Source organism: Bemisia tabaci, chromosome 6 (assembly GCF_918797505.1).
Source record: "Bemisia tabaci chromosome 6, PGI_BMITA_v3".
Lineage (NCBI taxonomy): Eukaryota > Metazoa > Arthropoda > Insecta > Hemiptera > Aleyrodidae > Bemisia > Bemisia tabaci.
In genome coordinates this window covers 26,792,619-26,810,830 of record NC_092798.1, presented here as the reverse complement: position 1 = coordinate 26,810,830, position 18,212 = coordinate 26,792,619, and the positions used below count along the sequence as shown (strand labels likewise).

At 40.3% G+C, this 18,212-nt stretch overlaps 1 protein-coding gene across 1 annotated transcript in view; it reads left to right on the top strand.

The window, feature by feature from the left end:
- bbg (PDZ domain-containing protein big bang) overlaps positions 1-18,212 on the top strand; it is a 549,174-nt gene that overhangs the window by 295,946 nt on the left and 235,016 nt on the right. The window lies entirely within an intron of this gene.

Below are 18,212 nucleotides of genomic sequence, written 5' to 3'. Positions count from 1 at the left end.
AATGTGACAAGCAATTCAATTATAAAAAGGAGAAAAAATTGAGTGAAATTACAAAAAATTAGCCTCTTGCAAGGGACTTCCTTGTATGAGTTTTGACCTGAAGACAAGTAAATCCCGTTACATTATTAAAATGAAATTGACTCCATAGTTTAATGCCTTAGTTTCTTGAATACGATTATTTTAAGCTCTCGAAAATTTATACCAGCAATTTTACCCATGGGGTGATTTCCTGAGAGCTGATAATATCACGAATTTCTCATAGAGCCCTTCAAAAATGGCTTGCTTTTTGGGCAGCCGATTCGGCCATCAAACCGGGGTTTAAATGGAAGCTGATAATAACACAAAGCTCTGAGAAAAATTTTGAGATGAGTATAGGAACGGTTTGTAAATTACGAGGAGAGGCGGGCATTCGGTTCAGCATATCGATACATAAGTATTTTCACACGTAGAATTTAATTTTCACGTCAGGGAGTCGACATATTTTGATTTTTTCGATTTTATACGGAAAATGTATGGTTTTTCGGGATTGAAATTACTTACAATTGTTTCATGAAAAATGAATGCACCCAAAATGACTATAGCATTTTGACTTTCACATACGTGCACTCACTAAATCGATTGGTAAATTCAAAGAGTGGGTACATCGACCTGGTATATCAAGTTTCTGCAATTTTTATCGGCAATCCGGTAGATTTTCGGGATGTGGATTGCTTACTTTCAATTCATCAATGAATAAAGCATGGACATGGTTAAGCTTCTTTGCATGAAAAGACGTTTAAAATAAAAAAATCAAGACATATTTAATACAATTGCATTTATATCGAGTAAATCTCTTTTCAATAATATAACGGGATTTATAATACCGGTGATTTGGGTATTTTAGCCCCAAAATACCTTTAAATCGACTTTATCTTCTAGGAGTTCGACAGAATTTTTCCTCTCTTCGCTTAAATTTTTCCGTAGCACTTTTCTTCAAGAATCTGATAAGATTTTGCTTGAGGCAGATCAAAAAACTTAAATTTTTTCGAATAGCTTTCTAGATTCACAATACACGGTCTCGTCAAGGTGCGTCGTTGACCTTGCACTGTTGGATCGTGAATTCTCTTGTTGTGCTGCTTGCCTTTTTTGAAATCTCTGTACCTAAATGAAAACTAAAGGGGTTGATATGTGCGAGTTAATGACGCGCCTTATCAACACATTGTGTTGGAGTTCACTGCTTGTTTTTTTTACTTTTTTTATTTTTGTAACTTTTTTTTATTTTTTATTTTTTTACTTTTCTTATTTTTTTTTTCGTAGTAGTTTTTTCCGTGTAGCACCGTCAAAATTGGCACAGGAGAAGCGAGTCGAATGCGTGGGCGTCGGACGAGACTCGTATGGAAACGGAACAGAATGGAGAGTAGATGAAAGAAGTGGAGGACCAAGACCACGGCCATGGACGAGCAAGTGGAACAAGCTCCAATGTCCCAACCATGCCCCCACCCTTGCCAGACTTCTGGTTCTTAAGTGAAAAGGTTTTGAAAAATTGGCTTCAACTATGTGATTTGTATTTCAATGGTCGTGCCTAAGCAGGTAGATAAAGTGGCGTCAACCGAAGGTTAAGCACAAGACGATATTAGTAGTGATGTCACCGTGGGGATTATGTCCTATCTGATCCGAGCAATAACTATGGCATAACCTCTTTCATTGCTAACAATGAGAATAAAGCGATAAATACAGTTTTTCTTTGACGTAACGCTAGTAGCGTCAATAGAGTAAAAAGTCACACGTTCTAGTTTTCAAAGAGCCGCAATATTCTGAAACTGTATTTAGACATGTTAAGCTGAAGATTTCCTTACGGTTTCAGTTAAATTTCAGTTTTTTGTGAGGCATTTTCTTTGAAAAACAGTAAAACTTTCAAAGCGGGAAATGCAAACAATTCTAGTTGATAGGCGAGCAAAACATTATCAGGGACATTGAAACCGTAAAATGTAGAGACAGGATCTCTCATCTGGATTATCTCTCCTCGATGATGAGGTTCCATGAAAGAAATATTTTCTAAGTCAAAACTGTTTGTCTTTATGGTTACTTTGTGTGATTTTTGAATGTCAAATCAACCAAAAGAACTTGGTTGATCGACCAAATTGTTTGCTAAATCGACGGACACCCAGGTTTTCCTGAGACATCTGGGGACTAAGCAAGTGTCCTACGAACGCTGAACCAATGTACTCGGGTTTTTCTTCATACCACTTAGAAGTTGCGACTTGCAAGTAGCTAGTACATTGGACTATCACCAATGCTATCCAGATTAGATCCTGAGGTTGCAAATTTTCAACCCCTAGACTTTGTTCAATGTCACCCTAAGTCTTGGCCAGGGTTATCCGAAGAAGATAAAACCAAAAAGTAATAACCGCACATTTAGGTTACCTTGTATTCTACTTCCAATATCAACATAGAGTTCCAGTTACTAGGTTGTACAAGAGCACCTATATGCGGGAGAGTATCGCCATCTCTGTGCAGCTCTCTGATTGGTTCATCAGTTTTAGGTCATTATGGAGCTCCAAAGTTGGCCCAATGTAAACAAAGCCAACCCAGAGTAATACGTATCATCGACGAGGAAATGAATGATAATCACGCTCAAGGGTTAATTTTCGGCCAAAATATCGATCAAAGTCCGATCCGAACTCAATTCAGAAGTTGGATATAATAAAATTTCTATCACATCCAAAATCACGTCTAGAACTTTGTCGCCATCTTGTTCGTTTACGTTGGGCCAAACTAGGAGTGAAGACGCCGTGGTTTGTTTACATTAGGCTAACTCTGGGGCTCCACGATAGCCAATCAATCAGAGGGCGGCGCACTTTTTCAGTAGCACTGGAAAAAAAAACATATTGGATCTGAAGTCCAGACTCTTGAAAACATTGACAAGAGAAAATACTCTTGATTCAATCGGAATTTTGCTTGAATCAAAACGAATCCGCCTAAATTAAGAGGCTTGGTTCTTGATTTAAGCTAGATTCTGATTGAATCAAGAGTACTTTTTCTTGTCGATGTTTTTAAGAGTCTGAACTCTAGATCCAATGTGTTTTTTTCCAGTGAATAAAAGGATTGAGATGACAATACTCTCCCGTATACAGGTCCTCTAGTTTGCACTGTGTGAATTTACCAGATCATCGTCCGATTTTCAAAATACGTTTTGTACGATCCTAACTTAAACTCCGGAGCTTGATCTGGCAGCACCGGGTGCGCAAGTCCATCGTTGCTCGTGTCTTGTGAGCCCCTGGCAAAGCGAGGATTTTGAATGACAAAAACAAGGAAGGATTTCAATGTCCGCGACCGGCGACCACGCTCCCGACCCGAGCGACCTAGTGATCCTCGCGGGCACTCACAAAAACTCCCCCGTCGCACCTCGCACGTCATCGGGATGAGAAATCGGGTCTCTGGAATCAGGATACGGGACGCTGCGATCCAAGTGATGGCGGATGAGGAGTGAGAGGATCCCAAGCTGATAAACCCCTTTCCCTTCTTCCGCTGTACAGTGCGAAAATGTAACCGACATTTTGTGTTCATCTGGGAAGTAGGACACTAAGTGACCCAAATGTGCGCACTGGAAAAAAAACACATTGAATCTAGAGTCTAGACTCTTGAAAACATTGACAAGAAAAAATACTCTTAATTAAATCGGATTTTTGCTTGAATCAAAACGAAATCCACTTAAATTAAGAGGCTTGGTTCTTGATTTAAGCTAGATTCTGATTGAATCAAGAGTACTTTTTCTTGTCGATGTTTGTTAGAGTCTGGACTCTAGATCCAATGTGTTTTTTTTTCCAGTGCGGTTCATATTTTTGGTTAGATTTTCTTCGGGTTACATTGAAATTAAAATGAACCCATGTCATTTTAAAAAGACTTAACTCCTCAATGTAGATCCTCAGATTTTGTAGCGTTATGGGTCGTTGGATTTCAAATTTGAATTGTTCCGGGAAGTCTTTAAACATCGCAATGTCGGTCTTTAGATGAGTGATGGAAGGGACATTTGCCCCGAAAGTCGTACTTCAAAACCTAAAAATATTGTCGAAAGTAATGTTTAAAACTGATCATTAAAATCGATACATCAAAATCAGTTAAAACCATAGACAGTATTTTTGAACATTACTTTACTTTGCCCTTGAGAAAAGCTGTTGTCATCAATAAGGTAACAAAACAACCCCTATGCCAATTGCCAACGCCGTTTCTTTGTATTTATAACCAAGGTAATATGAACGCCGTTTAGGAGATTTGAACGCATGGGCGCAAAAGTAAAGAACTCTCTACTTTCTTGCCTTCAAGTCTCCTAAACAGTCTATTCTGCACGGAAGCAATGTTTTCTAGATCAGCCTCTCTATTATCGAATTTCTCAATTTCATGTTCGTTTAATAAGTATTAGGCCGGCATGCGGTACTCAAATCTTTGAGATCTCAACTCCGCTTGCCTTTATCCAATCGTTTATTCCCACCTCAGTAATAAGGCGATTAATTTTTCTTAACGTTGGAGGATCGTAATTTGTATAACGCGTGTCAGACGTTATATCCACACCTTGTCTTATCTGCCTTTCGAGACTGCATGCAATGGCTGCATCGAACGCACGAAAGCTAGATTTCTTCGGGAGTTATAGCTGAAATAGATGTTGCCTATCGCATGAATACCAATACTCTGAAGACAGCACTGCCGTGCTACGAGAGAACGCCGTATGAACATTCGAGAGTTGTCAAATTTCCCTTGATAAAACTTGTATTTTTGACTACATTCATGCACATTTTTCTTTGATATTTTCAGATGTATTCGATTAAGTAGCGTGCGAAGTCTGAAAACTTTGGGGGGAAAAATATTCACAATTTTCCCTGTAAATTCGGTTTTTATCGAAGGAAATTTGGCAACGCCTGAAGGCTCATACGGCGTTCTTCCTTAGCACGCCAGAGCAGTGGCGTCGCTTTGCGATTAATCGATTGATCTGCCATTTAAAGTGACGCGCGAGTATCGATTACAGCGAGCACCTCACTGATCGATTATTTACCATACCTTCGAATGGGATAATTTCGATCGCGGATGATTCACGCCTCGCCACTGGGAAGCACCCGAGTCTCGGTCGATTGGAAACGGAGATTTCGACTACAAATAAGGGAGGCTCCGGACTCCGAAGCGATTAGTCAATGCAGTAACTCTCGTAATGAAGATACGAAAATCGAGGAGGTGTTAACATAAATACGGACTGTGTGCACTCGCCACTTGCTGCGGGGGACATCCGGATTTGTTGCGTGTAATTCTCCGACTGACCATACCTGCACGGTTGCCAGTTTGACACGTTACATTTCTTTTTTCTGTCGAGACCATGGTGTCCAGTTCTTTAAAAACCGGGAAAAACCGATATTCATCAGGGAATGAAAATTTATCGGGAAAATCAGGGGAAAATCAAGGAATTTGTTCCAGAAACCGGGAAAATCAGGAAATTTGCTCCAGAAATCGGAAATAATGTAGAAGCTTTCATTGACCAGATAATGTCCACATCAGGAACATTTTTTGAATCAAAATTTTGAATGTGCGCCAAAGAATGTGTGCTGTAAGATTAATGAAAATCTATATTCATATTTGAAACTCTGGAAAATTATTTTCCCTTCCCCAAGAAAACCCCGGGAAAGTGGGAGAAAACTTCGGTTTCTCATCCGGGAATGAGCTCCTGAAGATCAGGGATAATCAGGGAAAAATCAGGGAAAATCAGGGAAAATCAGGGAAAAATCAGAGAATGAGCTTTGCCAAGAAAACTAGACACCATGGCTCGAGACATACACATAGCGATGACCGATTTTCGGACGGGGATTTGCCAACCGCGCGCTGCGACTACACGCAGTTTACGCAATCCAGACCGAAGTTGAATGAGCCCTCCTCCGGGTCCGCATGTTTGAGGAGGCAGATGAGTCTGGCTCCGGGCACGTGACGCTTACGCCCAAAACTGGACGTATTTATGCTAGAAAGAACTATGTTACACCCAAACCCTATGCACTTAGTTCCTTTTAGCATGAATGTGTCCAACTATCCTCAAGCATCGGCCGTGAAAATCTCAACACTGATAATGAGTTAAAATGTTCAAATGTACTGCCGTGCTAAGGTAGAACGCCGTCTTAGCCTTTAAGCGTTTCCATATTTCCTTCGACAAATCGCGATTTTCGAGCCCTAGATTCAGCATCACTGGAAAAAAAGTCGCTTGGATCTAGAGTCCAGACTCTTGAAAACGATGACAAGAAATAATACTCTTGATTCAATCGGATATTTGCTCAAATCAAGAACCAATCCTCTTAATTTAAGCGGATTTCCTTTTGATCCAAGTAAAAATCCGATTGAATCAAGAGTTTTTTCTTGTCATTGATTTTAAGAGTCTGGACTCCAGATCCAAGCGACTTTTTTTCCAGTGATGAAAATTATGCCATCAATTATGCCATTGAGCACTAATCTCAACGTAATAGGCTTACTAGTTACTGGGGAGTACGCGGCCCAACTCTTTCCAGGCGCTTCGCGAGCTTCCATGAGTTAATTTAAGCAGAGCGAGCTCATACATTAGCAGAGCCAGCAAATTGGCAACATCGTTTTTTCCTCATTTAAATCTATAGAAATGTATCGATTCTTGTAGGGGTCAAGTGCTCCGACAAGAATCGATTATTTGCACGGGCTTCAATGAAGGAGATCCGGTGTTGCCAAATTCCTGGATCCGCCTCTGAGCTCCACTGGGGACTATCTCCTATTGATAGTCGCAAACATAATGAAAATCGGCCCTGTGGATCTTTGTAACGGACTGTGTCAAAGAATGAACAGTTACATTGCTTAAATGAGAGAATTCACAATTTCATCACATAATATATAATTATCTGGGTTATAATTTCAAAATCTTAACAGGGACAATCTTGTGCAAGGAAGGAGTATATCTTATCGATAGTTGCAAAAGTCATGGCCATCGACCCAGTAGAATGGTAAAGCGAGCTATGAAAAAAATTTAGGAGATTGGAGAGCTTATGCACTGATAAAAATATTTATGTTCTTGTAAAACGCAAAGCAACCCAAATTTTGTGTTGATTCATGTTCAGTTTGCGGTGAATTTAGCGCAGAAAAGAGGGAAAGACTGGGGAACCCCTGAGTCAACCGAGGACTTGGGTTATTTTGTATGTTCAGGGTGTCTACAAGTCCAGAAAGTCCGGAAATAGTACCGATTTTTTAAGGGGGGGTCCGGAAGTACTGAAAAAGTGCAGAAAATTCGCAAAAGATCCGGAATTGTTTTCATTTTTTTTGTCATTTTTGTCTCAATTTGAGCAAAAAATTCAAATTTTTGAAATTTTTCGAATTTCGTCAAATGCAGAAACTGAAAAAGTACTGATTTTCATATCGAGGAGGTACTGAATATTTTGGGAATCTACTGAAAAAGTACTGTATAAGTACTGCTTTTTGGCCCGCCTGTTTTAGTAGACACCCTGATTTTACTTCCCGAACCAAACTTTTATGTTGAGTTTTCTCTCTGTGTAGTAATGACTCAAAAATGTGAAAAGTGGTGAAAGTTTTCTAGACTAAGAGCCCTGGACCGTGGGCGAACTGGAGGCGGTTTGAAGATAGGGAGGGATCTGGTGTGGCGACGTAACCGGAAATGGTCAAGCGTTTTCACACTCAATGGGGTCACTCGAGCACCCGTTTCCGGTCGAGTGGCCGCACGATCCCGAGCTAATATCCTCACGACTAATCGCAGTCATTAACTCATTTAGGCTTATTAAATTATGGCTCAAGCTTTGCCGCCAAGTTTAACTCCGCTAATTCGCATTCGTTGGGCTCATCATTGCCTTCCGGCTCGCCTGAAATTTTTTTGAAAGGAATCTCAACACCCTAATAACCACTGATTGTGGAGGCCAATGCCTCTTGTTCTGCGGCATAAATTATGAACCTCATCGAATCGGCAAGCTCCTCTGTATAAGCAGAATTTGGAACTTTTGGTGGTGAGGGGGGGAGGGGGGCGAAGGCCATCTCATCAAGGCGGTCTGAGGTGAAATGAGAGACACCCCGCCAAAGAGGGTTGAGAAGAAGGGGGAGGGTCCCTCAGCCTAAAAGCTGTGTTCGGGGAACATACAGAGCTCCAGGGCTGGATCAGCGCTCAAGGGATCGGGGGTGCTGGTCATATGGAGGAACAAATCCTGAGTGTTAAGGACCCCATGACACCCAAAATTCTATGTTTAGAAACTCTCTAAATCTACATTTCAGACTACAAGGACCCCTAGAGGATCTGGAACTTTTTTTCTTTTTTTTTTTTAAAAAAAATCCACCCCTAATCCGGCCCTACTGAGCTCTTACGAGAAGTCCGGTGACCATGCTAGGAAAATTTTGGATGACTGAGTCGACTCGGAAGCAATTTTAGAGTGGATTGCCAAAAAATCGATTGATGGATATACAATTTTAAAAGATATTTTATGTACTTATGAGACAAAATTGCAATAAAACAAGGTCTTGAAGAAGTATTTAATTATGCGATTTGACTGAGAGACATTAAAAAAAATAATAATAACAAAGAAGTGAAGTCTTATGATTTGCCAAGAGAGAAAATAAATATTTCAACATTTCCTTCACGTCTTGTTCACGCCCCTGGGATCTTCAATATTTATCAAGCATTCCAAACTGTTTTTTTTTTTTTTTTGAAGAAATTTTATTTAAATTTAACGTAACTACTAAAAGTATTTCCTTTTTTCTATCCACATGGTTTAAAACTAAAACTAAACGAGGTGCATTAAATTTACAGGGTAACGTTAAATAATACGATGATTCATTCCAAACTTTTGCGAATAATTATAAAATCCATAAAATCATCGAATTCGCACGTTTCTCAAGAGTTATTCAGAGCGCGAATTGAACAAAGACTCCATGGCAAAAGTATCGTCGCCACTTGCCTGAGCCTTCCTGATCTGGTTGGCCACGGCCCCACATGGCAATGCACCCGTCCCTTAATCTGAGCTTAAGTTGAAGCCCGATCTCGCTTGTTTCAGGTCGTGTCCGAGCTTCAGATTTTGCTCCTTCTTTACGAGACTTCCCTCCTCTCGCGAGCGTAATCAGCGCAGATGGCTCCATAAAACATTTTGTTAGCTTTATCCAATAGCCCCTATAAATATAATATGCATATGTTTATGCGGACGGAGAGAGTAAGTGTAGCGCTTTCCTGTGCGGTCATTTTCGCCCATCCGATGATTCATACTATCGCACTCGTAATTTAATTATATCTGCGCCGAGAGACTCGGGTCGCCGGGTTGCTAGGTGCGTGGATAATGGGCCGCTTTAACGTAGTTCTTCGCGGGGAAACGGGTGGAATTATCCGAGGATGGGCAAGGCTGCGCATGCGCCGCGCGGTTCTGCATGTGTGCTCTCGGCTCGGCGATATTTCAGCCGGCACCGCCTTCCACTCTATCTGATGCAACACAGCAACACTCGCTAGATCCCACCGCCTGATTTCACCCCTGTCGCGCCGAACCGCGCGCCGTTGCAACCATGAATCCACAATTACGGGAGTTCTAATTTTCAAAAGTTGAAGTTTTCCGGATGTCACATTCTTAGACTCGGGGTCCATGAAATTTTTTTTTAAAACCAAAATCGAAGACTTTTCGGGGAGTTTGGGAGATCGAAAGTTTTGATTGTATGTTCATACACTCTCTCGAATGTGCACATAATGTTAGAGACATTTAAGGATGATTTTACGTGATAATGTAACTGATAAAGTGAACCACAGCACGCATTTTTATTTTTAAACATTGTACATCAAATGCGTGTTTTGGTTTATCTTTTCCTTATCTTATCATTTAAGAATGCATTAAAAATGAAATTTTCTCTTTCTATGTCTTCATTTCCACCTGCTGACGCAAAAATAAGCAAATGTTATAATACTCGTAGATACAGCGCTAGTTCTCAATTTGGAAGACTCCGAAACGAAGGGTAAAGACTAACCTTCCTTATGGTAGTAGATGTAATGCCCGGGAATGTAATATTAGAGGACCTCTTAAAAAATTTCATCAATTTTCCAGAATATAAAGAAATTCGTTGATTTGAAACTTCGAATAAAAAATTCAGGTACATTTCAGGAATTTGTGAATCCTCACGTCTCCGCCTGTCTCCATACAAAGTTTAGGCATTGGCTCAGTTGAGCAGGTACAAACTTAAGCATTCTTATACTTGTTTCGTAACCAAAATATAACGCAAAACACGATTCGCGCGACGAAAATGACTAAAACTAACTCCTAACTTTGACAGATTACAATGGTGGTTAGGCGTCACAGAGCAACTTGGTGCACTAAAAAAGTGACTAATACATACATACTTACTTAAAAAATAAATGTGAGACGTTTGGCGGGGAAAAATTATCAAATCCATCACTAATAATGGCAGCCCAATATCAGTTAAACTTCGAATCGCCCGGCTTTTGAGAGGCGAAAATTGAGGATTAAATCGCAGGCGATTATGTAAGCAGTCGGAGAGAGCAATCCAGAAAACGGCGTCAAATCCCTAAATTAAGGGTATCCGTCAGGGAGAGAGCATAACACTTATGACGGGCTGACTCCCAAGACCTCTGCAACTGAAGTTTACATCATCAAGATCGGGCGGCGATTGTTGCGAAGTGTGGCTCTGCTAAAGCACTCTCGTTTATCTTATTCACGAAGAGTCGAGTCGTGTTAAACCCGTGTCGGAGATCATCTTAATTCACTTCTTCGTCTATTATTTTGGAATGATCTACGGCCCAGCTCAAACAAGAGGGAATAGAGGCATGGCACGTCGAAAGTCTGATTCCAACTGGACACAATCACGGGAAAATCGGATTGTCACCTCGTGTTTTGTAGTTTGGAAACTGCCGATAGCTGAACGCAGTCAAGAATCTGAGAAACAACGGGGAAAAAAAGAATATAGAAAAAAATAAAAAAAAGAAGAAACAAGTTGGTTTTTGCAATCGCTAGCGATAGCAATATTCGTCATGGGAACTTTAGCTTCTGGGATATGAAAATTTTAAGGTACAGTTCGTTTGCAGTATCTTCAGAATTGAAGGGGCTATGTAATTTTGTGTCAACATCTCTTTTTTAACATTTTTAATTTTTTTTTCTTTGCATACAAGAAAGCTGTTATTTACCAATTATTTATTTTCGTTGGATTATACATGGTTATCGGAAGTTAACGCATTTAACTTTCAGTTTCGCTTTTTTCGGCGTAAAGTATGATATTTTTACTCTACACAATTATGCCCGAATACGCATCATAAGTGACCTATGTGCCTCCTAAGTTGCCGTTTTTTCATTCAGATAGATGTAACTAAAATGTTCGATGTGCACTATACTACTTTCATGTCATTGCTTTATTTATTTTTGAAAAAAGAAAATACCATCATTAATTTGGGCGAACAGAGAAAATATACATCAATATTTGGGTCAACATCCCCTGATTATATAACGGATGAATATATTAGTATTTCTGTAACAAAAAACTTAGCTTTTGTCTTCAGAGATACACCGATTCTAGTCCAAGTCAATTTGTTTTATTGAAAAGACAAAAAAACAAAAAATAAAAAAAAAAAAACAACTGAAATGTTAGACATACTATTTTCATGTCTTTCTATCTGTATCAATAGGTACATCTTGCTTAACTTACGAACGTTGAATGCAAATAAACTTTATTGAAAAAAAGAAAATAACGTCATTAATTTGGGGAAACATGTGGCTGATTATATGAAGGAGGTATATTCCAGTATTTTTGTTTAACATATTAACTCACGAGAAAATGTTCGTACATTTATCATCTAGTATTAATTATTTTTTGATGATTGGTCTAAAACATTCAATACAACCATTAAAAATTAACTCCCATCGCCGGGTATCGAACTCCCGATCACCTATTGCCCGCACCTTAACAAAAAAATGGGGCGCCTCAGTCAACTAGGCTACCACAGATCCACAGCTGCCCGAGAAAAAATAGCATTTAAAAGACTCGGACGATGGGCGGGACTTATCACAAGAGTTGTCCTTGAGCGATTCGCGTCTTCGATATGAGAGAAACGAGCTAAGCGCCTTTCTCTGTGAGACATTGTTTGCCTATGCTATCATGTGTCTCGAGGTTCATCCCACCATGCATTCCGATCGCGGCAGTTGAGCTAAGGCAATATTTGCGTATCCATGAATAAAATCAATCAATCGAGGTCTGATTTTGACTTATTTGTCCGTACCGAGTCCTCCAGAGCAATTTTCCACCTTGTACGATGGTTATTATTTCTTTACTTCTATTTTTCAAATTTGAGGTGGGATAATGGCGGCTTCTCAAGAGCACCGAGGTAGGCGATCTTTTGCACCAACGAACAGAAAACTGATGGCGAAAAGTAGCCAATCGGAACCTCCCAAAAAAAAGAATTTGCCTAAAAACGGAACTTCGTGGTTCTGCGCAGATTTACCAGTCAGACACGACATCTCGAGGTGGAAAAAAAACTCGCTGAAAGCGAATTTTAGCAATCAACACAACTTGACGTAGAGACATGATTGGCTAAAAAATACAACGGTTTTTGATACATCGGAAAATCAACCAAAAATCGGAGACTGGGCGAAACGCTCAAGGTCGCAGAGGTATAGGGAATCCCATAGCGAAAGCAACGGAACGATTCTAATATCATGGGGAACTCCGTTCCCATGACAATAACGACGGAAACATTGTTGGAAAATTGCTCCTGGTAACAAAATCTGTACATTAACGATCTTCTGTTTTGTGGAATATCAGAATTATCAGATGTTTTTATCAAATACTGTTTTTAACGGGTGCGACATAATTGACACCTTCACTGCCACCATTATTGACAACATAATTGTGACATAATTCGAATTTAAACGTCAGCACATGATGAAAGAAAAAATTTGGCTATATCCTCAAAGATTAACGCCACCTCCCCTATGCATACCATTATACCTCGAGACGATTAATGAGTATTCCAATCGATTTACAAAAAATGGGATTTTGAGTTCCGAGCTAAAGAATTTTCTATAATTTTTAAGGAATCAGAAAAGTCTTGATGTAATTAATTTCAACAAAACAATCGCTTTAAGGCGTTATTAATCACAGGTTTAAAGCAATTCATGAGGATGGCACGTTTATGCAAAGTGATTTTTCAGTCCGAAAAATGTACGCTTCTTCAAGCACCTCCTTCCGCTTTTTACCCTATGCTGTCCATTATGCTTCTCCTCAAGCTGCTAGTTGGTCTGTTTCGTCATCAAACCCTAATCACACTCCACCCGCAGGATATTCAGACGAGCATTGTCATAACTGAGAGTTTGGGATGATGAAGAAGGCGTCATTCATTTCAAACCTTCCGCAGTGAACACGAAAGTGGGGTTCTTTAGGTAACCAGGAACCTTCCGATTCATCGGACGATGAAAATAGTAACATGGACCATTTTTCTGAAACTTGATTTTTCGCCTAAATAATGCGTCATTAATTTGAACAGATGAAACTCCTCCCAGTATCCGGAGCTAGTTTCATTCAACAAAATTCACCGAGACTATCATATATTTTTTTTCATGAATTCCCATCCGACTGTAATTTTTCAGAGACGTCGAGAACTTATGGTTGGTAGTTTTAGTCGAATGTGTGCCCTTCGGCTAATGAAATCATGCGAAGAGCCTCCTTCAATACAGCTTCAGGCCTGTGAAAAAACACCTTCTTCTAAGCTGCCGTACTTCGGAAATACGCCGTATGAACATTTGAATGTTGCCAAATTTTGTCTGACACGCAATTTGTTTTGGTATATTGTATGTTTGGACCTGGCGTTTCCTCGGAGACTTAAACGCATGGCTACAAAAGAAGTGGCTAAAATTCATTACCTACGTGGCAAACTGTTCTACATATACAATCAAAAGATACTCGACTCGTGCATTTTTGTACTCATGTCCTTTTGCGGGCTGTATGCTGTACATAATTTCGATGTTGTTGGTGGTGAAAATAATTTCAAAATTTGGCGCTTTTCACCGTGAAACTCTTCAGGCCGGCAAAGTCTGCATTACTTACTCTGATGGATTGCGTGAAAACCTTCATCGCAGCAGGTTTCACCTCAAGGAAATTTGGGCAAGGTAGATTTTTCGGCAGCTGTGCCGAAAAGGAAAAGAGAAATTATCACACTACTCTTACCAAATTCACCATTTTTACCAAAAAGTATTGAAAATAAAAGCACATTTTAGGGGCCTGGAGGACAAGGCTGCATAGGTGCAGTTTTGGCTATTTCGAGGAATACGCGTTTGAAGTTTCAAAATTGCATGGAGCCTTACGGCGGGGAAAAAAGTTCAAATTGACTCTTTGATGCTGAAAAATTGGAATTTTGGAGCTAATTTTTCACAAAATCTGCAACCGGACTGGTTTTACTCGAAATCATTAATATCTCAATTTTTCCCAAAACTGCACTTATGCGCCTTGTCCTAAGCCCCTCATTTAGCCTGAACAAATGTGATCCGAACTTTTGCATCAATTTCCTCAGCTTTAAGCACGATATTATGCCGTCCAGCCCTCGATCCAGGAACTAATTTAGTGGGGTCGATCGTTGTGGAACGGAATTTGAGTGTTGTGTCTGAATCGAAGGCGGAAATGCTCCGACACCTCATTCAGAGCCGAGCGCTTGGTGTATAATTAAAGTCTCGCGCCAAATAGAGTGGAGTTTGGCCGTTTTGCGCGGCGGAGCAAAAGCTCGGCTTCCGACGCGCATGCGCGATCCTCGCCGCAGGCCGCAAGAGTCGGGAGGTTTCCCGCATGGCTGAGTCCGCTTCGACGCCTCGAGAGGGCGCGTCGGGCGGGGGTGGCCAGCGCCTCGCGCGTGCCCCCGCTTCATCCACACAGATGCAAAATTTCGTAATATTTTATTACGAAATTTCGTGGAGGTTCATGAAATTTTTTGAAACTTTTCGAGAAGACTCAAGAGGTCATCGAAGACGCTTTCGCTACTTGTTCTTAGGTAGGTATTTAATTATTAGTAGTTGTCTGATCGAATAGAGATAATCTTGAACTAGGAGGCATATCTATAGTAGGATGTCCAGCATCTTGATTTTCCCGATTCCATCAGGATTTGAGGTCTATCAGGATTTAATCCCGATTTCATCAGGCTTTGAAGAAAAATCGGTCGTAATATCAGGATTTGAGAAAAGTCGGCCGTCCCCTTTTCCGTTAATTAACCACTATCCGTTGGTTAATTTTTCTCCGCAAAAAGTCAGGATTTGACCAGAAATATGAAGTCAGGATTTAGCGGTCAAAAATCAGGAAAATTAGGATTTCCCAAAATTAAAAACAAAAAACAAAACTAGACGTCCTGTATACTTTCTGACTCTCAAGGGTCGATTTCTGGGCCATGTTTTTTTTTTTTTTTTTTTTTTTTTTTTTCTTTAATTATTTTCACATAACCGTAGCACCCGGAGCAATCGAAGCTACGGATCCAGCACCCGGAACTTTCGGACTCGGAGCCCGGAACGGACAGTATGTCCATATAGGCCGTAACTTTTTTTTCAGTGTGTGGCCCCTTTTCAGTTTAGTTTTCTGAGATTGTGAATGGTGCTAAGTCCTCGATAATAAAGGACTTTAGAAGGATGCAATTTTTTCTCTAGCTCGGCAACCGTCGGTGGGTCAGTCGAACGTCTACATCCAGGACTTGGGGTCCAGGATCGGACTTATCTTTTAATTACTACCCGCGCGGGTGCGGGGATCGCTGTATTTCATTTTCCTCACAACGTGTGAAAGTCTTCCAGTTGTGTCGGCCGATAACTCGGGTCCGAGCCCCGTTGCCGTCGCCTTTGCGTCCGTCCCCCGGAATCGGGCCCGCCATCTCACTTTCGTTCCTGCTTCGGCTCCGGGACCGGGACCCGAACCCCAACCCGGCTGGCCGAGTTCCCGACTTTCCGGATTCTAACACTTTCACGAGTGGAGTTTCCAAGGGAGCTGGTCCGGTAGGAAGTTCACCCGATGCTTCCTTGGAAAAATCTTGCTGGGAAACTCCCAGTCCCCATAGTAGGGAATGACGAATATAACTGAATTTTAACTTACTTTAAGGGAAGTCGGTAGTCCCTATTCTCATTATGTGAACTAAATGGATTTTCATAACTTCTTTTTTTTGGTTTGATTCCCAATATTTTGTTTAGCTATAACGAGAGAATTTTGAAAAATTCTGGAAATTGAAACTTTTATGAATTTTTTGGAAAGAAAATTTTAAAAAAATCAGAAAATGAGGCCTTCAAACGATTATATTTCAAAATAGTATTTGCGTCTTTTCAAAGATAAACCCTGTCGATTTAAACATATTTTTTGTTTATTCAACGAGAACTTTCGTTGCAGCATATTTTAGAAGAAAATTTTCATTCGTGTAGTATTCCAATTACAGAACTTAACCAATTATTTTGAAGTAGGAGAAATTCCCATTTTTAACCTCTTCTAGATTTCTCTCCTCTAAACGCAAAACCGTCCCAAAGAATTGTAAATTTTCAAGAGATTATTTCAAGATTAAATGCCTAGGCGAGGTTTTTAAAAATGGTTATTTATGCAAACTTAGTCCGTCAAATAATAACGCGCGAGTCAGAAAATGTGTCTGTGCATTATTCACCGCAGGTGGGTGGCTATTTATTGACGTAAACTTTTAATACAAATGCTGCTGAATAAAATTAGTCGATTGGACGGGTAGCTAGCGGAGACAGTATTTGCAGTTTTAAAGTTGAAGGACGTGCCGTGGTGCAATACGGGCTGGTTTTATGTCTTAAAGCCCGCGTCCGGTAATTTTTGAGTATACCTTGGTTGAAAAATTAGTTTCCCAGAAATAATTTTCGTTGATTCAATAACAAGTAAAAATCAGAAAGACTAAAAATCTAAATGACAAAGGTGCTGCATTAATCATAGACAATTGCGGTTTTTCTGAGAATCTGTCATGGAGAGTTTATAATATGCACGCTTAGCATTATTATCTTTGCGCTTTGTTAACCTTGAGCTTTAAAAAGTAAGACCTCAGTTGAGTGAGCCTCTCAAAGGCTATGATCATTTCAAGTATTTCGAGGTCATTTTTGTTACAGACTTGATGGGAACAAAGTGTTACGGAACGTATTCCTTTTTCCGCATCTCAAAACTACCTTCGATACTTTTTTTATTTTCTGTAGCTACATTTATTAGTTTTGTTGAAGAACCAATAGGACATCATTTTGGGAGGGGGAAGGTTTAAAAGTCTATTCCTATTTGGACCACATTTTGCAAGTGGGAACTATAATTTCTTGCTCGTCCGTAAAAACACTTACCTTCTTAGGGAAACTAATGGTATATACGTCGTAACCAAACTGAGCCAGAAATTATAGTTCCTATTTGCAAAATACGGTCCATTTGATCAAATCGCTCATCTCTAAACGCTCCTGTAAACATCTCTCACGAGTCATGAGGCTGATCTGGTTTCTTGTCCTTGATAATTATATAGAGTTCAGAGATGAAAGATTAACACGAATTCACCACGGCGTGAAGTAATTCGTGAATACAATGTTTGCAGTAAATGCATCAATATCAGTTATTTCGCTGTTTGTCTTCGCAAATCGCCAGCGGTCATCCGATCGTGCGCCGTGAAGCCTAGTTGCCAAATCGCGATAATTATATCCCGATTTTTCCCGCCTGAACACTATGTCAGACTGGAACGCTCGCGAACAATGTGGCTACTATGCTGAGCGGTGCAATCCACTTTTCCTCGCGCATGCACGCCGTAAAACAAAAGAAATAGAGAAATAAAAAGTTGCGCAAAGGTAGGCTGAGCACGATAATGCTTCGCATTCAAATTTACAGGGACATCAGAAAGGAACCAGGTCCGCTAAGTATCCCGGAGGGAGTTTCGACGTTGTCAGAATGAAATAGAAGTCGTATTTCGAAGAACCGAAATTATTCTGAGTCTAATTTTCAGGTATTATATATGGTATTTTTTAAACTAGGAGGCTACGCCCCTAAACGCTTTGAGGTCCAACCCCCCCCCCCCCCCCCCCCGAAGCGTTGTATATGTTACACATTACTTTTAGTATTTTATATTTATTATAGAGAAGAATTAGAAGTGTTTACTAAGTAAGACTACACGGAGAAAAATGTACGGTGCGGATCACCGGGCGCACCCGTGTGTGTCACCGGGCGCGCCGGTGATTATGGCGCTACAGAAGAATACCGCATCGGAACGCTGGACAGTACCG